At 46.1% G+C, this 25955-nt stretch overlaps 1 protein-coding gene across 1 annotated transcript in view; it reads left to right on the forward strand.

Moving 5' to 3' along the window:
- The first annotated feature begins 3861 nt into the window (after positions 1–3861).
- Positions 3862–25955, forward strand: part of LOC116951086 (glutamate receptor ionotropic, delta-1-like) — a 292747-nt gene continuing 270653 nt past the window's right edge. Inside the window, exons 1-3 of the mRNA XM_076073276.1 lie at positions 3862–4185; positions 21014–21111; positions 25073–25166. The gene's annotated coding sequence lies outside the window, so the exon portion shown is untranslated. The remainder of the gene's footprint in view (positions 4186–21013; positions 21112–25072; positions 25167–25955) is intronic.

A 25955-nucleotide genomic window follows, 5' to 3' on the forward strand; every position in this document is an offset into this window, starting at 1 on the left:
CCCCCCCTCGCCCCCAGAGGTTGTTTGACCATACTTCACCACATTGGTCAGTGTGGGGTTGGTGAAAGGGGCGAGAGTGTGTCGAGAATCGGTTGGGGTTTAACTCTAAAACGAATTGTTTATTTTCATCATTAGATCTCCTTTGCCAGTACTTTGAGCTGTGTGACGCCTTTTGGCGTCATCTCGTCGAGCACCAATTGGGTCGAGGCTCAAAAGAAAGCCGTCCCTTGGTGTGAACCAATCAGTTTCAAGGACAATGCCACATATATTATCGTAGTATGTTTTTTGTTGTTTGCATTTTGACTGCAGGTATTGTGGTTAATGCAGACATGAATCCTTGTTAAAAGGTTTCAGTTTTGTTGCCAGAAAAAAGGGGAAAACCCCTATTATTGAATTGTTTATTCTAAACAATTGTAATGTGACCAAGGAAGGCCCATTGAGCTATGTAGCTCTATGTCAGAAGCGACCTGGCCATCATAAATGATAGCTCAACGACGTGGCTTATTACGTAGAAATGAACAGCAGCCGAATGCTCTAAACGCGTGATGTTGATTCTAATTGTGAAGGGGGTAAAAACAACAGAGGGCTCGGAGAAAAATCCACGCGACCACGGGGAGAGGGAGAGACATGCAAATTCCAAATTAACAGGCATCAGGGTCGGGGTTGAACCCATGCTTAGCACGGTTGGTTACGTACGGTGCGAAAGAAGTTCAACGTACATACATGACATCCTGTATACCAGGCGAGATAGTTAACATCACGGCACTGCGTGGCGCGTGTATGTCACTGCCTCTTGCCCCCGTGGAATCAGGACCCTTGATGCAAGCAACCTACCTGTGCTGGGCTCGCAAAGGAGAAATGTTAAATGTAGCGACAAAATGCCACGGAGTTGATCACTGGCTGCTCACGGGACCCAATAAGTCAAACTCAGCGCTTTGCATTTCAATCACTAAACGACTCCCCCTCGCTGACAGACATTCGCAAAGGCGCAGCATAAGAAAATTATAGTTTACATTCCCGATGGGTCCTATGCCATCGCCTTTTTTTTTATTCTACCCACATTTGGCTCACGGTCCCTGGGTTTTTTTGTGTTGTTTGCCAAGCCCATCGTTACATTCTATGAAATTAATTTTCAAATCTTCTGATGTGTCATAATGACATTTCGGGCCAGAACTGTTAAATTTTTTTGCAACGTAGCAAATTGTCTTTGCAACGTTTTATCTTTTTTTTTTTATTTCGCCAACCATGGCGCAATTAAGAGCCACGGAGAGTGCGAGTGTCTAATTAAAATTAATTTGGCTTCTGCTGTGCGAATGTTTCTATCGGCTTCCGGCTGGTATTTATTTTTTATTTTCAGGCCACGTGATCGCCCGTGTAAAAATTGTTCGGCAAAAGTCAGGTTCGGAGCTTTTCATGCGCATGTTGACGCGTGATTATTTTTTTGAACAATACACGAAAACAATTTGCCATTTATTTCAATTGCACTTTTTGGACGCTCCTCCTGACGCTAATCAATAGGAACTAAAACCAACCTTTAACTAGCGCCGCTGGAACAGAGATAGCGAATTAATCAGCGCGAGTACCCTAATTGATCAATCACAGATATGGAAGCATTCGTTTCACCGACTGCCGTATCCATCACTTTGCCTGATGATAAGAAATCACGAAGCCATTTATGGCCTACGCTCTCTCTCGCTCTCTGGCAGCCTGTCATTTGAGCCGTGATGGAGCTATTTTATAAAATGTGGAAAATTAACAAACGCTGTGTAAAGTGTGCGAGCTCTTCAAAAGCGGGCTTGTTGGAGATGTCATCTCGATGATGTATAGCCGACAAGGCTACGAAAGAGCTATCGCAGCATGGCCAGCGTGATTTTGCTGGATTCACTGGGGGGGCGGGGGGGGCAAACACAGATCCATTGGTGGTGTAGAGTTCACACTTAGAGACCCATATTGTCACAAGTACAACATTCGCAGCCCTGCCGAAGCTTGCTCCAACCAGTATGCTTTTGTTGTCCATGTGTTCAGGCCTCAGAAATGGGAAAATAAAACGTCTCAAGGCTAATTTTCAAGATGACCTTGTATCGTCGTCATTATCATCAGCCATGGTCAATCCACTGCTGGATGAAGGCTTTCCCAAGCGATGCCCCCCCCCCCCATTTCTAAATTTTTCGGCAGCGGTAATCCTCGCACGTGGGTCGTTTGGTAACTTTACAAATCAAAAAATGTTGATATGTACACGTGTGATCCGATGCATGCATCATCGAAATAGGATAAGAAATTACTATAAATGATCCGTCGTTACCAGTGCCGGATTAAGCTAGTGTGGGGCCTGTAGCATATGTTATAAAGTGGCCCTAAATTAAGAAAAAAACATAAATATTAAAACGCATTTTTTTACTTGCAAAGTAAAGTAAGTGTATTTTTCATTTGCTATACGGCCAGATAATACGACAAATAGCGAACCTTAAACATCCAGTCGTTCGTTAAAAAAAATTAAGTCAGTATTGTACTATAGTAGTAGAGCAAGTGCAGAATCACTGAACCGAAATTGATAGATTTGAAGCATTTAGCGCGTGGCCCTTGAAAGTGCCGGTCCCGTCTCACGATAATGCGACACTGCTCGCTACACGTCCAGTTTGTCGGCGAGACAAACACTCCTGTTTGTCATTTAAATTCGAAGAGCACGTGCAAGATGTTGTTTTTTGTTCCGATATCAACGTCGCCACCTTTGTATTTACGATGTGTTGGCGGCTAAGGCTGGATTTCGCGTGGGCGGATAATCCGCGTTTGAGATGAACCGTGCGAGTGAAGACGTTCGCCGCTCGCCACGTGCGCTACCGGTTCGAGTTGCCGACTGCCGCTCCTCGCTCATCGCGGTGTCTGCGGCTGACCCACGTGGCTACAGTTGGCCAGCAAACCAGTTACTGGACTAAAAAAAAAGACACTAAAAATAGATTTATTTTGAAAAATGCCACACCCGGCATACACAGGAACACAGAAAATAGCGTTTTATATCCCCATAATTCACCTACATTTTTAATTATCCGGGCCTCCCCAGCCCACCTCCGCGATTAACCCAGACAATCGGGAGTTGACTGCACGTTCATTGTGTACCCAGTTTCCATGCTTTAATCACGAGTTAAAATAGAATTAAAACAAACGTGACGTCTTTGGTGGGTTGCCAGTTTCCAAAAAAAACTAGTGTGCAAAGATAATGATCATGAAATCGCGGGTCTCACCAAATGCTTACGTGCATATTGATTATATTTATTCTGGCAAGTTTACGCGACGTTTTCGCGGCTTGAAATGGCGAACTCATAGACGCCAACGTCGCTCGTGTAAGTAAACCTTTCCTTGGCAGCAGGTTTAAGGTGAGCCCCCAAATTCTGCGGGCGCTCGGCAAATAATCACGGCGAGTTTATCCGGCGCTCACCTCGCCGTGGAGTTGCTTCGGCCCAGGGGCAATTTATAGTGACCGCAGCAACTTGTCACCCAAGAACGTGGTTAGGAGGTTATTCCCTCTCCCCGCTCCGCTGTTGCTCTAGCTCCTATAGAGGGGGGGGGGGTGCGGCTATGGCTATCCACGTTGTATCGCTTCCCGTTCGGCCACGTGGAGCAGAAACGTCAGACAACCGTGCCGAGCGACACGGGGCGGGCACAACCATCCCACGCAAAAAAACCCAATTGAACATCGCCTAGGGCGTATGAGCTGAATCGTTGGTTCATTGTCTCAAATTTTGTTTGCGTTTTTTTTTGTTTTGCGCGCGATGTAAACCAGTTGGAGCGCTCCCTGTAAACCGGTTGCAGCGCACGTGATCACCGGCTGCGGCGAGGCTAAGCCCACCCAAGCACCGTTCTGCGGGTCGACGGGAATGATTCATCCGCGCCGCTCCTTTGGAATCCCAGCTGGCGGAGGCGCGGGCTCGGCTCGGCTCACGTGTCGAGCCGAGCTGGATCCATCGCGCGACGCGTTCGGCTGTAATCGTGCGGTGCATGAACGAGCAGCAGTCACGGGGGAGGTCCCGGCAGGTCGCGTGATCTATCGCAGAAGTGGGGTGCAGCGTGCAGCCAAGCTAGAGGAGGCGGTGGCTGCTGTTCCTGCTGCTGCTGCTGCTTGCCTGCCGCTGCTGCTTGCTTGCTTGCTACTCGCGGACACGGGAAATGTACACGCGGATGGAGTCCTCGGTATTTATTTTCACGATGATGCCTGCTGCGTGCTGGTTTCAGATTTTGTAAACAAACAACAACAACCAAATGCGATGGCGAGGTACGCGTTTAGAGTCCGTGCAGCCGATTGTGCAGGCAGGCAAGGCGGGTGCGGTCTTATTTTTGTTGCTCTGCCCCCCCCCCCCCCTCTCTCTATTTAAGGCCTCGACACAGAGGCGTTGTTTCTCTGTGTGCCCATATGTGTGTCTCTCTCTCTGCTTGTGTGTCTGTTTGTGTGTCTCCGTTGTCTGTGTTTTGTCTCTCTCTCTCAAATTTAGCAATCTTTGGAAGAACGTCAATCAACCAGGTAGGGTGTTGACTGTTGTGTTAGCCGGCTCTCTGTGTTGTACTGCATTATGTTGCTAAGTTCACTAGGCTTGTTTTCTCTTTCATTTGTACCTGATGATGATTGCTTGTGTTGCAATCTAAACGTCGTATGCTATTGTTTTATTTATTTATTTATTTCTACGTGACTTTGCCGAAAGAGCCAAAGAGCATTCACGTGTCTCGAGAGGATTATGGGGAGGGGGGGACACGGCACGTGGAGATGGGGGGTCAGGGTCAAGAGGGAGACTGTGGGATTACGTTGGGGGGGGGGGCGGCTGTGTGGTGAGGGGGACACCTCGGGTGACCTGCAGGAGGAGCCCCATTGTGTTATCTGCTTGACCCATTTTTTTATGTTTCTTAAGAAGGAGAGAGGAGGTTTCGGCGGGATCTTTCAAAAGACGGCTTTATCAATGCGAAGCATAAAACTACAACAACTCTCAACGCATTTGTCAATAACACTGCGGCGTTAAAATGAAACATGAACAACATGCAGCGTTTCGGCTCAACAGGCCTTCTCCATAGCACGCTAAACACCTCTTCATTGTGCAGCTTAGTGCTGTGAGGAAGGGCCATTGCCCGGAACGTCGCTTGTTGTGGATTAGTTGTGTTTTTTTGCACCACTGCGAACTCAGCATCTTTCACACCACACGCTGAAGCAATTTCTATTGGGTAAAAATAAACGTGCGGTAATTATAATCGCCGCACGTTCATAACAATGATAATTATCATTGTTATTATGTTTGGCGCCACTATTTTTTTGAAAAAACGAGCGCAGACTCATGGTCGGAGGGAAAATTCCCGGCATTCCGCGGCCACAGTGATCTCCGTGACAATCTGTTCCACACTCTTTGGTTCTTTCGGTAAAGTCACGTAGGTATAAAATAAAATATAAAATAAATTAAATCACGACGTTTCGGGCGCAACACAAGCGTCCGTCATCAGGTGGGAACAACCACAGCAAGACACACTTTCTGAAGTAGGCAAAAGAGCTGATAGTAACATGGGATTATATCGAAGAGGGGGGGGGGGGTAGGGATAGAGATGGTGTGGGTCAGAGGGGGTGGTACTCCTAAGGTACGGTAAATTTAGGGAGTGGGGGTGGGGGGCGTGGGTCAGAGGGGGGTGGAATACTGAAGCACTGTCAATTTCCAAGAGACTGCAATGAGCAGGGCTGTGCATAAGAGACTGGAATTGCGGATATGAAGGCAAACTATCCCTGGCTCCTCCCCCTCACTCTTCTATATAATCCCTTTTCGATTTAAAGCTTTCGTGACTGTAGCCTTCTTCTGAAGAAGGCTACTTGTGTTGTGGCCGAAACGTCGTGAGAATTTTATTGTAATTTTATTTTCTTACTTTATTCTCATTCTACGTGACTTTACCGAAAGAATCAAAGAAGATATATAATCCCCTTGTTACTAGCAACTCTGTTGCCTACTTCAGCAATTGTGGCTTGCTGTGGTTGTCCCCACGTGATGACGGACGCTTGTGTTGAGCCTGAAACGTCGTGATTTAATTTATTTCATTTTATACCTACGTGACTTTACCGAAAGAACCAAAGAGTATGGATCATTGCAGTCACGAAAAACTTCAAATCTGTTACACGCGTGGAGGAGAGGCGAGTGGGGTTCTTCAAGTTTCTCAAGTCGGTCGCATTCCCCTTGTCGAATACCCACAATGCACCGAGGAATTAGGCCAATGCGGAGGTAGTTTCGTGGTGCTGCGTCAACTGTCGAGTGAGTGAGTCGTCCAAAAACTGCTCGTAACTCATTTGATGGTGTCCACGGCGTCAAACCCTGAGGTGCCGAAGCTGTTCCTCTTCAGTTCATAACTCTGACCACGGGACATTACGATCACTCCGTTTCTGGATAATGCAGATGAATATATATTTATCAATCACCATTTTGCCTGCCCTCTGTAGACTGTGCAAAGGGCATTTGACTTGAGTAGCATTCAATGCGTTTCATCTAAGCACTGGCAAACCGATGCCTAAATAAATCCACATTTAGAAACAATAAATCCATGCTTATAAACAATAACTAGTCCTCATTAAAATTAGCCAACTATACTGGGATTATGTATTTTGTTAAGTATGACAAGACAGATTATATCGCACATCCGATTAGCACGATTGGCTACGTGCGGCACGAAAGAAGTTCAACATACATACAAATGGAATGACGATAGCTACTTAATAATACATTTTACCAAAAAAATATGATTGGATAATGGCAAATACCTCCGCAGTAATTATAACTTCCAATTAAAAATGAACTTGCAAGAAATTATTTGGGAGCCCAATTAAAAAGGCCGCGAGGTTGTGATGAAAGTAAAAACGAGCGTGACAACATACAGTGAGGGAAAAAAAGTATTTGATCCCCTGCTGATTTTGTACGTTTGCCCACTGACAAATAAATTATCAGTCTATAATTATAACGGTAGGTTATTTGAACAGTGAGAGACAGAATAACAACAATCCAGAAAAACGCATGTCAAAAATGTTATGAATTGATTTGCATTTTAATGAGGGAAATAAGTATTTGACCCCTCTGCAAAACATGACTTAGTACTTGGTGGCAAAACCCTTGTTGGCAATCACAGAGGTCAGACGTGTCTTGTAGTTGGCCACCAGGTCTGCACACATCTCAGGAGGGATTTTGTCCCACTCCTCTTTGCAGATCTTCTCCAAGTCATTAAGGTTTCGAGGCTGACGTTTGGCAACTCGAACCTTCAGCTCCCTCCACAGATTTTCTATGGGATTAAGGTCTGGAGACTGGCGAGGCCACTAAAGGACCTTAATGTGCTTCTTCTTGAGCCACTCCTTTGTTGCCTTAGCCGTGTGTTTTGGGTCATTGTCATGCTGGAATACCCATCCACGACCCATTTTCAATGCCCTGGCTGAGGGAAGGAGGTTCTTACCCAAATTTGACGCTACATAGCCCCGTCCATCGTCCCTTTGATGCGGTGAAGTTGTCCTGTTCCCTTAGCAGAAAAACACCCCCAAAGCATAATGTTTCCACCTCCATGTTTGACGGTGGGGATGGTGTTCTTGGGGTCATAAGCAGCATTCCTCTTCCTCCAAACATGGCAGTTGAGTTGACGCCAAAGAGCTCCATTTTGGTTTCTTCTGACCACAACACTTTCACCCAGTTGTCCTCTGAATCATTCAGATGTTTTTTGGCAAACTTCAGACGGGCTAGTATATGTGCTTTCTTGAGCAGGGGGACCTTGCGGGCGCTGCAGGATTTCAGTCCTGCACTGCGTAGTGTGTTACTAATTGTTTTCTTGGTGACTATGGTCCCAGCTGCCTTGAGATCATTGACAAGATCCTCCCGTGTAGTTCTGGGCTGATTCCTCACCGTTCCCATGATCATTGCAACTCCACGAGGTGAGATCTTGCATGGAGCCCCAGGCCGAGGGAGATTAACAGTTCTTTTGTGTTTCTTCCATTTGCGAATAATCGCACCAACTGTTGTCACCTTCTCACCAAGCTGCTTGGCAATGGTCTTGTAGCCCATTCCAGCCTTGTGTAGGTCTACAATCTTGTCCCTGACATCCTTGGAGAGCTCTTTGGTCTTGGCCATGGTGGAGAGTTTGGAATCTGATTGATTGATTGCTTCTGTGGACAGGTGTCTTTCATACAGGTAACAAGCTGAGATTAGGAGTACTCCCTTTAAAAGTGTGGTCCTAATCTCAGCTCGTTACCTGTATAAAAAACACCTGGGAGCCAGAAATCTTTCTGATTGAGAGGGGATCAAATACTTATTTCCCTCATTAAAATGCAAATCAATTTATAACATTTTTGACATGCGTTTTTCTGGATTTTGTTGTTATTCGGTCTCTCACTGTTCAAATAAACTTACCATTAAAATTATAGACTGATCATTTCTTCGTCATTGGGCAAACGTACAACATCAGCAGTGGATCAAATACTTTTTTCCCTCACTGTACATACAACATACAAACATACATACAACATGCATACAACATACAACATGCATACAACATATATACAAACATACATACAACATGCATACAACATGCATACAACATACATACAACATGCATACAACATACATACAACATACATACAAACACACATACAACATACATACAAACATACATGCAACATGCATACAACATACATACATACAAACATACAGAACCATGACGTGTCCTGCCCAAACCCACCTACTTTTCTGAACAGTTTCAAGTATGTTATTAAAAGGCGTTGAGCACGGTGCGAAAGAAGTTCAACGTACAGTCGTCTCCATAACGCTGCATGTTGTCATCACGCGAATTGAATATAGCGCAATAAATGTATTCGTGAGCACATTTTTCATAGCGCGGAAGCGAATTGGATGTAACGCGATCGAGCGAACGGAACTACGTCGCGCGAGTAGGAATAAGCGTACCCCTTGGTTCTTTCCGAGCTTCAAATCTAGATAGGAATAAGCCGTTGTACGGCTGCCTCGGCGTAGGCAATTGGGATACTGCTGGATACTTCTAGACGCTACCCAGGCGCCTCGGTCTTTGTTCAGCCTGCGTACGCATCTCGCCGTGTTATCGCGGACTGTGCTTTAGCCTATATTGTCTGACGCTGGTGTTCTTCCGGGAGGCGACTACCACCGCGTTCTAGGAGAACAGACTTTGCATACTCTCACGTGCCATAACGATGGAGTGCAAAGAAACTAAAATGCCAGTTGGACGGTGAATTAGGTGTTGTAAATAGTACAAACGTGGCAAATACTGACGGCAGGCCAGGATCTAAACGGTTCAATATCAGAATATGTATTTATATACTGGAGGAATCCTATGAGCTATGAAGCTCTTTGTTTCACAGATGTCCAGTAGTTAAATAAGAGGCGGACGAGGAGAGTGGGCGTCAGCACTTTTGTCAAAACCCGAACTTGATGAATTGAAAAGAGAACCGCTTCGACGTGGATCAGCAATAGGGACGTTGAGGAAGATAATGGAACGAAAGATGAATGGCGGGACACAAAGCAGAGAGAGACGCACGAGTTGGAATCACACCGAGAGGCAGAGACGCATTGAGAGAGCGAACGCACGGGGGAGTTGAGAGACGTGTCTAAGAGCAACGATGAGTGTGTTTTGAGCAGGACGCGTTGCCAAAACGGATGATGGCTGTTGGCCAAGACAGGGTGGTCGGAAACCAAAACAACAAGAAAAAACATTTTTGTTCTCGAATTCGGTATAAAAAAGCTCAATATTTCAAGATCCGCAATGCACTGCGTGGTGGTGATTACGAGACGGCGGTCCTTGATAAAGAACGCCACGAAACAGTCCTCAATGAGCCGCTTGCCTCTCCCGAGCCGCAGGTTGCCGACCTCTGCCCATGGTGAACTGGCCTTACATGGTGAACTGGCCTACCATGGTGAACTGACCGTCCATGGTGAATTGGCCTTCCATGGTGAACTGGCCTTCCATGGTGAATTGGCCTTCCATGGTGAACTGGCCTTCCATGGTGAACTGGCTGTCCATGGTGAATTGGCCTTCCATGGTGAACTGGCCTTCCATGGTGAATTGGCCTTCCATGGTGAACTGGCCTTCCATGGTGAACTGGCTTTCCATGGTAAATTGGCCTTCCATGGTGAACTGGCCTTCCACGGTGAACTGACCTATGGTGAACTGGCCTTCCATGGTGAACTGGCCTTCCATGGTGAACTGACCCTCCATAGTGAACTGGCCTTCCATGGTGAACTGACCTTCCATGGTGAACTGACCTTCCATGGTGAACTGGCCTTCCATGGTTAACTGGCCTTCCATGGTGAACTGAACTTCAATGGTGAACTGGCCTTCCATGGTGAACTGACCCTCCATAGTGAACTGGCCTTCCATGGTGAACTGACCTTCCATGGTGAACTGACCTTCCATGGTGAACTGGCATTCCATGGTTAACTGGCCTTCCATGGTGAACTGAACTTCAATGGTGAACTGGCCTTCCATGGTGAACTGGCCTTCCATGGTGAATTGGCCTTCCATGGTGAACTGGCCTTCCATGGTGAACTGGCTGTCCATGGTGAACTGGCCTTCCATGGTGAATTGGCCTTCCATGGTGAACTGGCCTTCCATGGTGAACTGGCTTTCCATGGTAAATTGGCCTTCCATGGTGAACTGGCCTTCCACGGTGAACTGGCCTTCCATGGTGAACTGGCTTTCCATGGTAAATTGGCCTTCCATGGTGAACTGGCTTTCCATGTTGAACTGGCCTTCCATGGTGAACTGGCCTTCTATGGTGAACTGACCTTCCATGGTGAATTAGCCTTCCATGGTGAACTGGCCTTCCATGGTGAACTGGCTTCCCATGGTGAACTGGCCTTCCACGGTGAACTGGCCTTCCACGGTGAACTGGCCTTCTATGGTGAACTGGCCTTCCACGGTGAACTGGCCTTCCATGGTGAACTGACCTTCCATGGTGAATTGGCCTTCCATGGTGAACTGGCCTTCCACGGTGAACTGGCCTTCCACGGTGAACTGGCCTTCCATGGTGAACTGGCCTTCCACGGTGAACTGGCCTTCCACGGTGAACTGGCCTTCCATGGTGAATTGGCCTTCCATGGTGAACTGGCCTTCCACGGTGAACTGGCTTCCCATGGTGAACTGGCCTTCCACGGTGAACTGGCCTTCCACGGTGAACTGGCCTTCCACGGTGAACTGGCCTTCCATGGTCAGGGGCCGGCAACCAAAATAACAAGAAGAGTCCTAAATTTTGATTTAAAGCTTTCGTGACTGCAGTAATTCATATTCTTAGTTGTTTCGGTAAAGTCACATTGAAGAGAAACAACAAAATAACAAAATATATATAAAACAATAAAAAATTCTCACGACGTTTCGACCATAACTCAAACGGTCATCATCAGGTGTGTCGGTTTGCATAAATTTATTTAAAAAAACGGCATATTTATTTATTTATAAAAAAAACCATTTGCGTCACGCGCAGCGATTGGCAGTTTGCCTAGGACTAGTCCATCTAAAAAAAATAGATGGACTAGTCCTGGGCAAACTGCCAATCGCTGCGATGGACTAGTCCTGGGCAAACTGCCAATCGCTGCGCGTGACGCAAATGTTTTTTTTTTAATAAATAAATAAATATGCCGTTTTTTAAAATAAATTTATGCAAACCGACACACCTGATGATGACCGTTTGAGTTATGGTCGAAACGTCGTGAGAATTTTTTATTGTTTTATATATATTTTGTTATTTTGTTGTTTCTCTTCAACGTGACTTTACCGAAAAAACTAAGAATAAGAAGAGCCCTCTTTTTGTTTTTGTTTCCTTGAAGAGCCACCGCATGCGGCTCCGAAGACGCAGGTTGCCGACCCCCCGGCTGTCAAGACCAAGAACAGAATAGCAGCCCAAGGAGGGGGAACACGTCCGAGAGAACGTCCATCGTAGACACGTTTCTGACATTGCGTAAAATCACCCCCTGTAGCCGCCCAACTGCACTGCGATGTTACTGCTGTACGTGGGTTTCATGCGCAGCCTCTTGTCGAAGCTGTATTGTCATTCGTCGTCTTCATCGTCGTCAGTCTTCAGTTATTATCTGCACGGCATTGTATTTATTCCGTGAAGCAACTTGAATGGCGTGTTGCCACAGCACGCATGATGATGACGATGGCTATGATTGATCATCGACTTCTGTGGGACATTACCAAAGCCCACACACAATCACACACGCGGGGTTTTTTTATCATCACGATGGCTGACCACATACACACAAACATTTCTAAATAGTCAAACTTTCAGCAACAAACATCGCCATTGAAGGTACGAGCATCCATACAGGCTTCCCAGTGTGTACTGTGTTAATGTGTGTACTGTGTTAATGTGTTTACTGTGTGTACTGTTTATACTGTGTGTACTGTGTTAATGTGTGTGCTGTGTGTGTACTGTGTTAATGTGTGTACTGTGTGTATACTGTGTACTGTGTTAATGTGTGTACTGTGTTGATGTGTGTACTGTGTGTGTGTACTGTGTGTGTACTGTGTTAATGTGTGTACTGTGTGTATACTATGTGTGTACTGTGTGTATACTATGTGTGTACTGTGTGTATACTATGTGTGTACTGTGTTAATGTGTGCACTGTGTTAATGTGTTAATGTGTGTATACTGTGTGTACTGTGTTGATGTGTGTACTGTGTTGATGTATGTACTGTGTGTATACTGTGTGTACTGTGTTGATGTGTGTACTGTGTTGATGTATGTACTGTGTGTATACTGTGTGTACTGTGTTGATGTGTGTACTGTCTTGATGTGTGTACTGTGTTAAAATCACACACGCGGGTTTTTTTATTATCACGATGGCTGACCACAAACACAAATTTCTAAATAGTCAAACTTTCAGCAACAAACATCGCCATTGAAGGTACGAGCATCCATACAGGCTTCCCAGTGTGTACTGTGTGTGTACTGTGTTAATGTTTGTACTGTGTTAATGTGTGTACTGTTCATACTGTGTTAATGTGTGTACTGTGTGTGTACTGTGTGTATACTGTGTGTACTGTGTTAATGTGTGTACTGTGTTTATACTGTGTGTACTGTGTTTATACTGTGTGTACTGTGTTAATGTGTGTACTGTGTGTGTACTGTGTGTACTGTGTTAATTTGTGTACTGTGTGTGTGTACTGTGTGTATACTGTGTGTACTGTGTTAATGTGTGTACTGTGTTGGTGTGTGTGTGTACTGTGTGTATACTATGTGTACTGTGTTAATGTGTGTACTGTGTTGATGTGTGTACTGTGTTTATACTGTGTGTACTGTGTTTATACTGTGTGTACTGTGTTTATACTGTGTGTACTGTGTTAATGTGTGTACTGTGTGTATACTGTGTGTACTGTGTTAATTTGTGTACTGTGTGTATACTGTGTGTACTGTGTTAATGTGTGTACTGTGTGTGTACTGTGTGTACTGTTAATGTTTGTACTGTGTGTATACTGTGTGTACTGTGTTAATGTGTTAATGTGTGTACTGTGTTAATGTGTGTACTGTGTGTGTACTGTGTGTGTGTACTGTGTTAATGTGTGTACTGTGTGTGTACTGTGTGTGTGTACTGTGTTAATGTGTGTACTGTGTGTGTACTGTGTGTGTACTGTGTTGATGTGTGTACTGTCTTGATGTGTGTACTGTGTATACTGTGTGTACTGTTCATACTGTGTGTACTGTGTGTACTGTGTGTGTACTGTGTGTATACTGTGTGTACTGTGTTGATGTGTGTACTGTGTGTACTGTATGTATACTGTGTGTACTGTGTTGATGTGTGTACTGTGTGTGTACTGTGTGTACTGTGTGTGTACTGTGTGTATACTGTGTGTACTGTGTTAATGTGTGTACTGTGTGTACTGTGTTAATGTGATATTGTCGTCCTCTCAGCCGACAAAGGCAATGCCACTGTCATCATGGACAAAACAGAATATAACAACAAAATTCAAGAACTACTCAACGATGGCAGCTACACAAAAATAAAAAGAGATCCCACCAACAGCCTGGTCACCAAAACGAACAAAATTATCTCTGATTCAACAGCATTAATTGATGAGAACAAACAGTTCTCGTTGAAGCCCTCTGCTGCCAGACCACCAAGATTATATGGCCTTCCAAAGATTCACAAAGAAGATACACCCCTTCGTCCCATCGTCTCTACTATCAGCTCCCCCACCTACAAACTGGCACGTTTTCTTGCTGATATACTGCGACCTTTCACTGGAAAAACCACCTCTGCGGTACTAAATTCTACTCACCTGGTATCGACAATCAAAGGCATTTCCCTGTCCCCAAACGACCTGCTTGTCAGTTTTGATGTGGTGTCCTTGTTCACCAAAGTCCCGGTACCTGACACCATCGCTATCATTGAAGACCTGGTTCATCAAGGACTGCATACTGATGTACCCCCCCTGGTGAGACATTGCTTAACCAACACTTACTTCACCTGGAATGGAACTTTCTACAAACAAACTGAGGGCACCCCAATGGGCTCCCCCCTATCTCCGGTTGTAGCCAACGTATTCATGGAAAAATTTGAAACTGACGCCATCCAGACTGCCACTCTACGCCCAACCTTATGGAAGAGGTACGTTGACGACACCTTTGTCATCTGGCCACATGGCCAGCCTGCTCTAGACCAATTCCGCGACCACATCAATTCCATACACCCAGCCATCAGATTTACCATGGAGGTCGAAAAAGATGGCAAACTACCCTTTTTGGATGTCTTAATTAAAAGAAGACATGATGGTTCAATGAGCCACTCTGTCTACAGGAAAGCTACCCATACAGATGCTTACTTGAAACCGGATTCCCACCACCATCCATCCCAGAAGAACTCCCTCATCAAGACTCTATACCATAGAGCCCAATGCATTTCCGACCAGGAACACATTACCAGTGAACTCAAGCGCGTACACCAGGCTCTCAGGGCTAATGGCTACTCCGAATACACAATCCGCAAAGCCATCACTCCAGTCATGAAGAAGGATCCTCTTGTGGAGCCACTCAAAACCATCACCTTACCCTACATTGCAGGGGTCACTAAAAAGATCTCCAAAATCCTGAACAAACGCAAGATCCAGGTCCGATTCAACACAGTACATAAAATCCGTGATTTAGTTCCATCTGTAAAAGATGCTGTTCCAGACATACAGTACCCGGGCGTTTACAAACTAAAGTGCCTCTGTGGTAGTAGCTACATTGGAGAAACCAAAAGACATATCTCGGACCGCATCCGCGAACACAAAGCAGACTTGAAACACGGTAGGACGAACTCCTCTGCCATGGCAGATCACTGTTATAATTCAGTGGGCTCACATGACATTGACTTCTCCAAGACGGAGGTTCTTTGCAAACCAACCGGCTACCATGAGAGATTCGTTCATGAGGCCATTCACATATACAAGCACAGAGACAATTTCAACCGAGACGATGGATTCAGGCTTAGTAACCACTGGAAAGATGTTTTAAATCATTTCTGTTCTTAATTAATTGTATTTTTACGATGACCTTCAGACCGCAGCTCTTTCGCCAGCATTGCCTCTTAATACCTCTCACACCACGGTTAATGGTATAGTTTTACAATATGGAGCATACTAGGGCCTCGCAGCTGTCTCTCTCCCCCTCCTCTGTTCCGACCATGGACGAACTCGTCCGTCTGAACGGGACCCGTAGCTATCCGTGGGGCTGAAATTTGAGGGTAAGAATCCACCCATTTTTTCGCCATATAGCATTGTGATATATAACGACTTATTGTTGGTAGCTTAGCTGATTGGAGAATATAGAGTTTATTGATAACATGAAGGTAATTTATATTTTAGTTTTTATTGGTTCACTATATAGTACTGTGAATAGCTCAGATGTGTAGTCATTTCTGTGACCAGTCACTAGCTAATCACTCAGTTGTTTCAATGCTGGATTCGCCTAGTTATTTCAATGCTAAATTATCCTGTTTGATTTGTACTAAGGGCCTCGGTGAATGTGTATGCTCTGACTTTAACGTAGCTATTTCTGCAGCAGGTACAAGCTAACCACTCAGCTATCTCAATGCTAAATTCTATGCTAATTCCATTGTCAAGATGTGTATGCCTTAACTTAGCTATTTCAATGCTAAATTCTATGCTAATCCCTTTAACAATGGGTGCCTCTGCGGGTGTGTATGCTTTAACTTTTAACATAGCTATTTCTGTGACCAGTCACAAGCTAATCATTCAGCCATTTCAATGCTAAATTCTATGCTAATTCCTTTGTCAAGGCGCTTTGTTCCTCTCACACAGCTTAAAGGCCGTATCTGAACGTGGCTCTTTCACTCCAGCGCTGTCCTACCAGACAGTCTCGCCCCCCTTCACCTGATGAAGGCCGCTTGTGTTGTGGCCGAAACGTCGTGAGAATATTATTGTGTTATTTTATTTTATCAATTTATTATTTTATTATCATTCTACGTGACTTTACCGAAAGAACCAAAGAAGATGTGTGTACTGTGTTTATACTGTGTGTACTGTGTTAATGTGTGTACTGTGTGTGTGCATTCTGTGCGCTACTCGCTAGACAGCTGTCTCCTCGTGCGGTGCACTGTGAGTCCCTTCGATTTCGCTTCGTGCTCCCTTTCTTTTGTAACGCATCTACTATCGCATAAAGCGAGGGAACCCCGCATACGTCTTGAATTGAGCAAGGTCATAGGGTCTTGGGAAGAGAGGCGGTGGGAAGGGAATTTCAAATTTGAGCAGTGGAAGGGAAGAAGCAATAAGAGAAGAGATGTGAATTGATTCTCTGAGTTGCAAACGTATGGAACGGTGACCGCAGTAGCCGTGGTGACTATTCCCATCGCTCTACAATGTTAGTGGAGCGATGCTAAAGTGACCGACGCCAACGAGTGAGAGACTGGAGTGACGTGAACTCGCGTAACATCGACACGACAAGAGGCCCCGCGACATGCACGAATATCAACAGTGGGCTGTTGCATTCCCGTGTCATTCAAAACATCCTCACGCGAGTACAATGCCCGTAACAGCAGTCCACAGTTGGCCGTCATATGGGAGGGCCTTCTACTCCAGGAGCGTGGGAATCTTCCACCTCTGTCTTGTTCAGTTCTGCCAATGGAGATTCGTACCGTCCAATGTTCGCTTGAGTCTCCAGACGCTGGAATTCTGAGTCCAAATAACTGTGCACGCACGGCTACGGTTTACTGAGTCTCCGGTGTAGAATATAAAACAACAGGTCGTGAATCTCCACGGGATCTTTTTCCAACTTTAATAACGGACGTCCGCATTTACCTAGAATTCGACATGCCAGGTGTATCAAAATGAGGCGTGTAATTGTCGAGAAAGTGTATGCAAATGTGCTTCTAATGACTCTATTAGCCACACCTGGCACAGATCATTCTTGTTTTAAAAAAAAAAATGATCTTGCGAAGAAGTAATGGATTTAAAAATAAATAACCCCCACCTTGACTTCCACGTGGGAATTTGTCCGCGCGGAGAGTCAGCGTCGTGTCGGTTTCAATTTCCAATCGCTCATTCCCAGGGTGCCGTTTGTTCTTCGGGTGCAGTAAAAAAAAGACGGCGTTGCCCCCTTTCGTGATTTGCGCGGCGGTGATTGACGGCGTCGCCGGGATGATCCGCCGGGCTTGGCGCGCAGAGCGATCAGCGGGGAGTGCGAGAACGGTCGGCTTCTCGTGAACGCGATTCCGGTCCAAACAAAAGCAAATCAAGAAAGCCTCACGTGCACGCGCAAAGAGTCGTCGTTCGATGCCTCGCCGGTTGTGTTTTTTGGTGGCAATTAAAAAAAAGTGTGGGGCGTGGTGGGGGGGGCGGAGTCTGGGGGAGCGTCGTCTCAAACGACGCAGATTCGTTTAGAGCAGGGGTCACCAAACTTGTTTTCACAGTTGTCCGGATAACTGAAAGAATGACGAGCGCGGGCCGCATGATAAATACGTGTTTCTGGAGCGTCGGACCTGTGCTGACAGCTGGAACCAAATTCAAGTACCGTCGGCGGGCCTGATGGACTGACGTCGCGGGCCGGATGCGGCCCGCGGGCCGTAGTTTGGTGACCCCTGGTTTAGAGCAACGCTGCAGCGTGCGTCGCATTTGAGCTACATTTTGGAAGGCGCTGGGAAGCAAGCCAATAACAACGTTCCTGAGCTATGAACGGGAATACAAAGCGATCGCCGTACGTGTGGTTGTGTGTGTGTGTACGTACGTTGAACTTCTTTCGGGGGAGTGGTGGTGTAGCGGTTAGCGCTACGCTGCTGCGCTACGAACCCGTGCGGACCGAGTTCGATTCCTGCTCACGGCCAACACCGATGACGATTATCTGAAGCGGGTGCTGTGGGCATCTCCTACGTCGACTCAGCCTCAAATGAGTACCTAGTGCGGTGTGTAAAACATCGCCACTCGGGAGACGAAGGCGGCCGGGCGTGGTGCTGGCAACCCACCCCCTCGTGTGCCGTGCCGGCCTTCATAGGTGCTCGCTAACAGCACTTGCCCCAACAGTCTGTTAAGGCTACACGGGGGGGGATCCTTGTAATGGTTAGTCTTCGTTGAACTTCTTTCGCACCCTAAGTATCCAACGGTGCTAATCGGAGGTGCGGTACAGTTGAACACGTGGATGACATTTGACACCACGCCGAGGTGCCCGCAGAGGTGACCGCTCATCCTTCACGCTGCATCCAACTCCCAGACAACGCACACCTGGCACACCGCGGAGATGTGTTTGTTAACCTGACATGAAACTGGATCTAGTACCGTGTGACTGAAGTTACGTATGTCTGTTGGACATCTTTCGCACCGTACTTAGCCAACCGTGCTCATCGGAGGTGCGGCGGTGCTGGTGGTGGTGGTGGTGGGGGAAGGACTACAAACGAGAAACATTGACGACAAATCTTCAACTAATCTTCAACTAATCTTATTATTTTATATTTATGGAGCGCCTTTATTAAGTGCGCTTAACATAATTTGAAAAAAGAACAGCGGTATAAACGAAGACATTGTTTAGATGGCAGGGCCGTGCAAAGGTACAAGGAATGGGTGGCCACGATAGGGGAGAGCCTTGGGGTTATGGGTCAGGTCAGGACAGGGGAGGGATGGAGGATGGGGGGGGGGGGGGTGCGATTGAGTTGAGGGGAAACTTTGAGAGAGAAGAGGTGAAACTTTGAGAGAGAAGAGGTGAAACTTTGAGAGAGAAGAGGGGAATGGGGCGAAGGATGAGGAATGCTTCACTCGCGAAACCTGTGCTCTTTGAAACAGACCTCAATACCTCTCTAGACACCACGTGCCTCCCCCCCCCCCCCTTAACGCAGAAATGTCTGAGGTCACCGTGCACGTCGCTCGGCGTGAGCCACCGATGTCTTGACGGGTGCTCGCTGCTCTTGCTCCAGGCCTCCTGTGACGATTGTTGTTATTCTGGGTCTGAAGAACGGTGTGTGAGATTCTTTGCTGAAAGCTAATGGGCCATGAACGGCGATATAAACTGAGACGCACTTTGTAATCTGCAATTTTTCAATGTGGAAATGCTTTAAAATGCAATGTGGGCGCGTGTTCATGCTCGCTAACAGCACTTGCCCCAACAGTCTGCTTCAGGCTCTACGGGGGACCTTTGTCTTTGTAATGTGGGGGAGCGGTAGTGTAGCGGTTAGCGCGCTGCGCTTTCGATCCCGGCGACCCGAGTTCAGTTCCCGCTAACGACCACCGATACCAGTGACGATTATTTGAACCGGTGCTGAGCCTCGACTCAGCCTCAAATGAGTGCGTATACCTGGTTGCGTTGTTTAAGCATCACCACTCGGGAGACAAAAGCGGCCGGGTCTAGCGCTGGCCGCCCACCCACCTCGTGTGCCGTGCCGGCCTTCGTAGGTGCTGCTCGCTACGAACAGCGCCCTTGCCCCAACAAGTGTGTTTAAGGCTATACGGCGGATCTTTGTCTTTGTTAATATAACGCCGTGTTTTAATAGGGCACACCACAGTCCCAATGTTGCCGTGGACAGATGTTCATGTGCGCTGCCAAGCAGCCAGACATAAGAACACTTTGCCTGCCGTAACGGCCGATCACTGTATTGCAAAATTAAAGAAATAAAATGAAATTGCGATGAACACACTCGCGTATGTCGATAACAGGACAAAACAAATAAATGTATAATAGGTGTCATTCCACGCGACGACGTTTCCCGAAACGCTGTTTGTCATCGTATTCTCTGCATTATTAGAGACACCCTCCCCTCCCTGTGTTTTAAAGCGTCATGTTACCTGGCAGTATGTGCGTGCGTGACCGGGTTTGTGTCATTGTATTCATACCGGGCCCACGTTTGGGTTGCATCTCACCTTCAAGAGCGTCTTACAATCCAGTATAGAATATAATGTGTACTCCTTTTAGCCCAATGTATGTTGACGAATGTGTTGAGTTTTTTTGTTATTGTGCCACATTCTCATTCTACATTCAAGACCCATCTCACCAACACCTGCCAGGCTCTTCCACCTCATTCTACCCCTCCCCCCTCCTCCACCTCCCTGTGGGTTCACGGCTCGATATCGAGGTGCCAATTCTTACACTTTTCAAAGCGCAATGTCACATGTTCTCGCAAAAACAAAACGCTGCTTGCTCCATTGCTGTGATTTGCAATTCACGTCTAATGCCGGCACAATCGCACGCAATGAACATGTAAAGTTGTTGAATGTCTGTCTTGTGTGTATTTGTCAGCTTGTTTTTTTTTTACCTTGAACAATGACAGTTGCAGGATAAATTGGGTGTGTGATGCTAGACGCGAAATAGCAGGTTTGTCCACAGGGGTATATTACACCACATCAGACTCTTGTGTGAATTAAGTGTCTCTGCTTTGCACACCTGCGCGCGTGCACGTGCTGTCAATGCCTTCGCGGACCTATTGCTAATCTCAAGACCCGTCCATGATTTTGCAGGGAATCGTCAAGCCCTCTGATGCAACTCGACGCCAATGCAAATGATGTCTCGCTTCCTTCCTTCTGCTAGATCCTCCAGTTGTTGCAAGTTCGAAACGTCACGTCCTCGGGTCGTCTACAGTTTCATCGCCACTACCATTTGGCTTGAGGTCCCCGCCGCCCTTCTTGGTACTCAGTCTGCCTGTCCTTAACGTGCCACTCGTAGTCTCACCACCACCACCACCACAACCACCGTCGGATTGAAAGTCTTCAACCTTGAATCGCCAATATCCGGGTGTCAATTCAGCGACCTGTCTCCGCAACCTGCAGCCCGACATCCCGCACACGTGTCCCGGACCCAACGTGACCCTCCCCTCTTCTGGATGGCATCTACAACAAACACGTTCTTGTCGTCTGTTTTGAACGCGGTTGGACACGTACGGTGCTAAAGAAGTTCAGCACACACACGGAACTCGCCAAGTTGCTCATCCCGTCCTTTTCAGCGCGATGTCCGGCCAAGGCCATTTCCATTGTTTCTGGTAAATCGGGCATGCCCCTTAATTGCACATTGGCTGTGCCGCGTTCATTATAAATTAGAGATTTCTGCGTGGCGATGCGCATTAAGCATAGCCACGTGGTCGGTGCAAGCGCGGAGGCGCGCTGATGGTTGCCCGCAATGTCATCTCACTTGGTATGCACCGCGCACAATCCCATAACGGTAATGAGGTGCACTGCGGTATATATCAAACGCAATTTTAAAAAAGGCTGAACCGTCCTCCACTTACAACGCGTTTCTGTTCTTCGCTAATGAGCCCTCGATCCGATTTAACGCGCCTCCACGGAGGCCGCGCTCTATCAACTGAACGTCCCCCTTACGTGCGCGCACGCCAACGATTTTGAGCCGCCTGCTACGAGGGAGGACCCTTGCCTGAAACGTCGCCTCGTATCTATTGTTTTTTTTAATTTTAGGGCCACAGAGTTGTGCATTCGTTTGTTGGGTGTTTTATGTGTAGCTGTTGTTGTGGTGGTGGTGGTGGTGGTGTGTGTAACGCAATAAATAGCTGTGGATTTAAAAGTGTACGGGTATTATATACTTGGGCTGAACGATTTGGGGAAAATATCTCATTGAGATTTTTCAGACAGATATTGCGATTTTATTTGCGATTAAATGATTTGAAGTCAAGCTTCAGTTCAATATTCACTGTGTAATAGATTTAAAGCATGTGATGGAGCATTACCACGTGATACCATCAACATATGAACTGCTCCATATATTGTAATGCAAGGATGAGAACTTAAAAGATATGAATTGCTTCCAACATGTATTTATTAAAATACTTTAATTGAAATAGAACAATCAAACATAGAACAATTGTTAAGTTAAATAAATAAAGTTACAATAATAAAAAAATAAAACAATTCCAATAAGAAAGTAATAGGACTCTTCAAATCGCTAAAAATCGCAGCCTTTGCGATTTAATAATCGCCTTGTTTCAAATTGCAATTTACATTTGAAATAGAGTAATCGTTCAGTCCTATTTATATGCATATTGTACACTAGCGCGTGTGTAGGAACTCCAAAAAACATGTTGACGGACTTTAAATGTGAGTGCACATCTGTCCTATAAAGGGCCGGAGCCTAGCAGTCTTAAGGGCACAAACACGGCCGCATAGAGACATGCTTTCATATCCTCGTCACTTTTACTGACGTCGCATTTGTTTGTGATGATGTTGTCGTCGTCGTTGTTGTTGTTGTTGTGTACACCTGCGGCACCGCCTTCTGAACGGATGGCCGCATTTTCGCCAGCCGCACGGGAAAGCAAGCGAACCGCCCTGTAAAGTTCCACGCGTTTGGGGATTTTTTTTTCCCTTCACCAAAAACAAAACTAAACCCACCACGACACCGCTCGACGAGCGACGCTGCCTCTTCCACGCAGAGGGCGGTACGATTGATCGTCGCCATATCTGGGAATACCCAGAGAGCTTCGCGCTCCTGAGATGTCACTTAACGCGGGGTAATTGGCCAATTGCTATCACTGTCGATTAAACTTACCCCTCGAACCGCCATATAGTTGCCCAGCCTACCGATATTCGCGGTTGGCTGCCAATGTTAAACTTTGTTAGCACGTACTGATTTTCAAAGCTAATACTAACGCTTCTTACTTTTTTTAAGACATTTTTTTTCCCCACCCAAGTTTACTTTGAATATCGGCATGTGATCAAATGAGGGCTTTTAAAAAAAGAAAGCAGCCTACCCCTTAAATTAGCACGGTTGGCTACGTGCCGAACCTCCGATTAGTACGGTTGGCTACATACGGTGCGAAAGAAGTTATACATACGTACGTAGAAACATGTATATTTGGTGAATATTCCACCTTCATATACTGTATACATATGTAAGTACTCATGGTTTTGTGCCACTCACACACACCCTATTTAGAGCTATGGCTACATCTTTTTGTGAACCGCCAACCTTGCCCCCGAGTTTCTGGATCGCAATCGGACCCGTCACGGAGGCATGGATGAGCCGATGAAAACGCCTTTGATCGATGTTAAGAGGTTGGCACGCAGGTCATAGAGGTCATTTCAGGTGGGCTTTCAAACACAGGCCATACCGTGTACTCGAAAATCGGGACTGGCTGTGGCTCTGAGTGGCACAGATTATTAATACAGTATCGCATCTGTCTCTTTCCCAATTCTCTCTCCCTCTCGCTCACTCTCCTTTCGATCTCGGCTGCTCCCTTTTCACGGGCTCCCTGCAGGAAATAATCATGTTGCTGTCGAGACATCATTGCCCTCAAGGGTAATAATTGGAAGATGGCACAGAGAGGGGAAAGAGGTGAACATGAAGCAATAATCCTGATAAATGTCGACTCGAAGCACGTTGCCTCTTACATATTGGAGCCTTGGTTCCACCAAACGAAGAAGCTACAACTCCGGGTTGTACATTTCAGACGTCCTGGCCAAAAAAGGTGACGACAACCCAATAGGGCATGCCGCTGGGGTAAAATGTGGGTACTCCCCAACTCCCACAAGACGTGGAATACGCGGGCCATGGCAACATCAAGAAGATTGCTTTCAAGAGCGCCCTCTGGTGGAAGGCCCCCTTCTGCCGGCAGTGTCTCGAGCAAGCAATTGCAGGGCTTGCACCTTTGTTATATACTTTTTAACACGCGTTTATTTAAAAGTGAACGTGTCCGGGCGTAATTGACACGTCTGATAATGCTCCATCTCCACCATAGACGTGCCGCACGTTCCCCTAAATGAGCCGCTCGCCTCCATCGTGCAGTCCACGTCCGTGCAATAAGACCATCCCTTCTGGTGACATCGGGTCTCCTCCGTAGCATACGAGACTGTCCCCGGGTCGCTTGCCTTCTCACCCGGTGAGGCAAAAAATAAACTTGGAGGAAGGCAGGTGGAAACACGTGACCGACGAAAGCAGTCGAACTCCGAGCCTCGAGGCCGCGTTCCAGTGACCAAATCTCATCCGTTCGATAACTCCAAAAATATACAAATACACATATACGAACACAGAGACAATTTCAACCGATAAGATGGATTAGCAATCATTGGAAGGATTTGATAAACCATTTCGGGTCTTAATTGATTGATCACGCTTAAGGTGGCTTTCAGACCGCATCCATTATTTTTCGTCTCCCCCTTCCTCTTTTCCGAACATGGATGGACTCGTCAATCTGAACAACCTGTCAAATCGCTCTCCGAGGTCCTAACGTTAAAAAAAACCCGCCACCTTTTTCAAATTTTCTTGCTGTGGTTTTCACACCTGATGACGATTGCTTGTGTTGCAGTCGAAACGTCGTGAGAATTTTATTGTTTTATATTTTTATTATTTTATTGTTTCCCTTCTACGTGACTTTGCCGAAAGAACCAAGAATATGAACTCCAAAAATGATATGGTTACGTTTCCTCGCTCGTTGTAAACAACATCCCACTGGCAATTGGAGTAGAAGCGCACGCGAGCACACTGAAATGATCGCGATCTTAATTCGAATCAAAGCCGCGTCTGCGTTGTGTGGGTGATGTGGCCTTGACGGGCGAAACTGATCTTTCAATTATCAGACCTGGAATTGAGAACAATTAAATTACCCTTTGAATGGCGTTTCGGTTTTTGTTGTTGTTGTTGTTGCAGTGAGTCACCGATGGCCAGGCTGATACCCCATCGACTTGTTGCGCTTGAGAAACCGGTTTTCGTCAGGTTCCAACCAGGATCTCGGCCGTGCCAGGTCAGTATGTGAGCTTGCAACGAAACATTAACATCCACTAAATAGTATGACATTATTGAACATTACTGCCACGAGACTGGGAAAAGGTAAGTTATTTCTCCAACCGAACAGCAGAATATTGAATGATGGAGAAAAAAATAAACGAAAATATTACTCTTGTTTATATTCTTAGTTTTTTCGGTAAAGTCACGTTGAAGGGAAACAACAAAATAATAAAATATATATAAAACAATAAAAAATTCTCACGACGTTTCGACCATAATAAATTTATGCAAACCAACACACCTGAAGACGACCGTTTGAGTTATGGTCGAAACGTCGTGAGAATTTTTTTATTGTTTTATATATATTTTATTATTTTGTTGTTTCCCTTCAACGTGACTTTACCGAAAAAACTAAGAATATGAATTACTGCAGTCACGAAAGCTTTAAATCAAAATTTATTACTCTTGTTGTTTACGTTCGCGTTGCACAGTCACAGATACTCTTGCAAATGAACTTACAACGGAACACCACAGTTTCCACGAATGTCTTTAACGTCACGATGGGTGTAATATCAGTCGAATGAGACACGTAACCCGTGATGGTATCGCGCTCGACTGCTCACAACAGGGAGGAATAATGCCTTAGATTTTTGTCAAAAATTACATCTGAGCAGCGTAGTGAACGACACGTTATTTTCATGCGTTTCCCTAAGTGTTACTGAGACTTATGTTATCCGCTGTGCCGTTGTGGCACCGCTTTGTATGAGAGTCATCCGGGCAATTGATTTTTTTCTTCACAAAATTC

The sequence above is a fragment of the Petromyzon marinus genome, chromosome 41 (assembly GCF_048934315.1).
Source record: "Petromyzon marinus isolate PM22_M1 ecotype Great Lakes invasive population chromosome 41, UKy_Petmar_22M1.pri1.0, whole genome shotgun sequence".
In the NCBI taxonomy this organism is placed as follows: domain Eukaryota; kingdom Metazoa; phylum Chordata; class Hyperoartia; order Petromyzontiformes; family Petromyzontidae; genus Petromyzon; species Petromyzon marinus.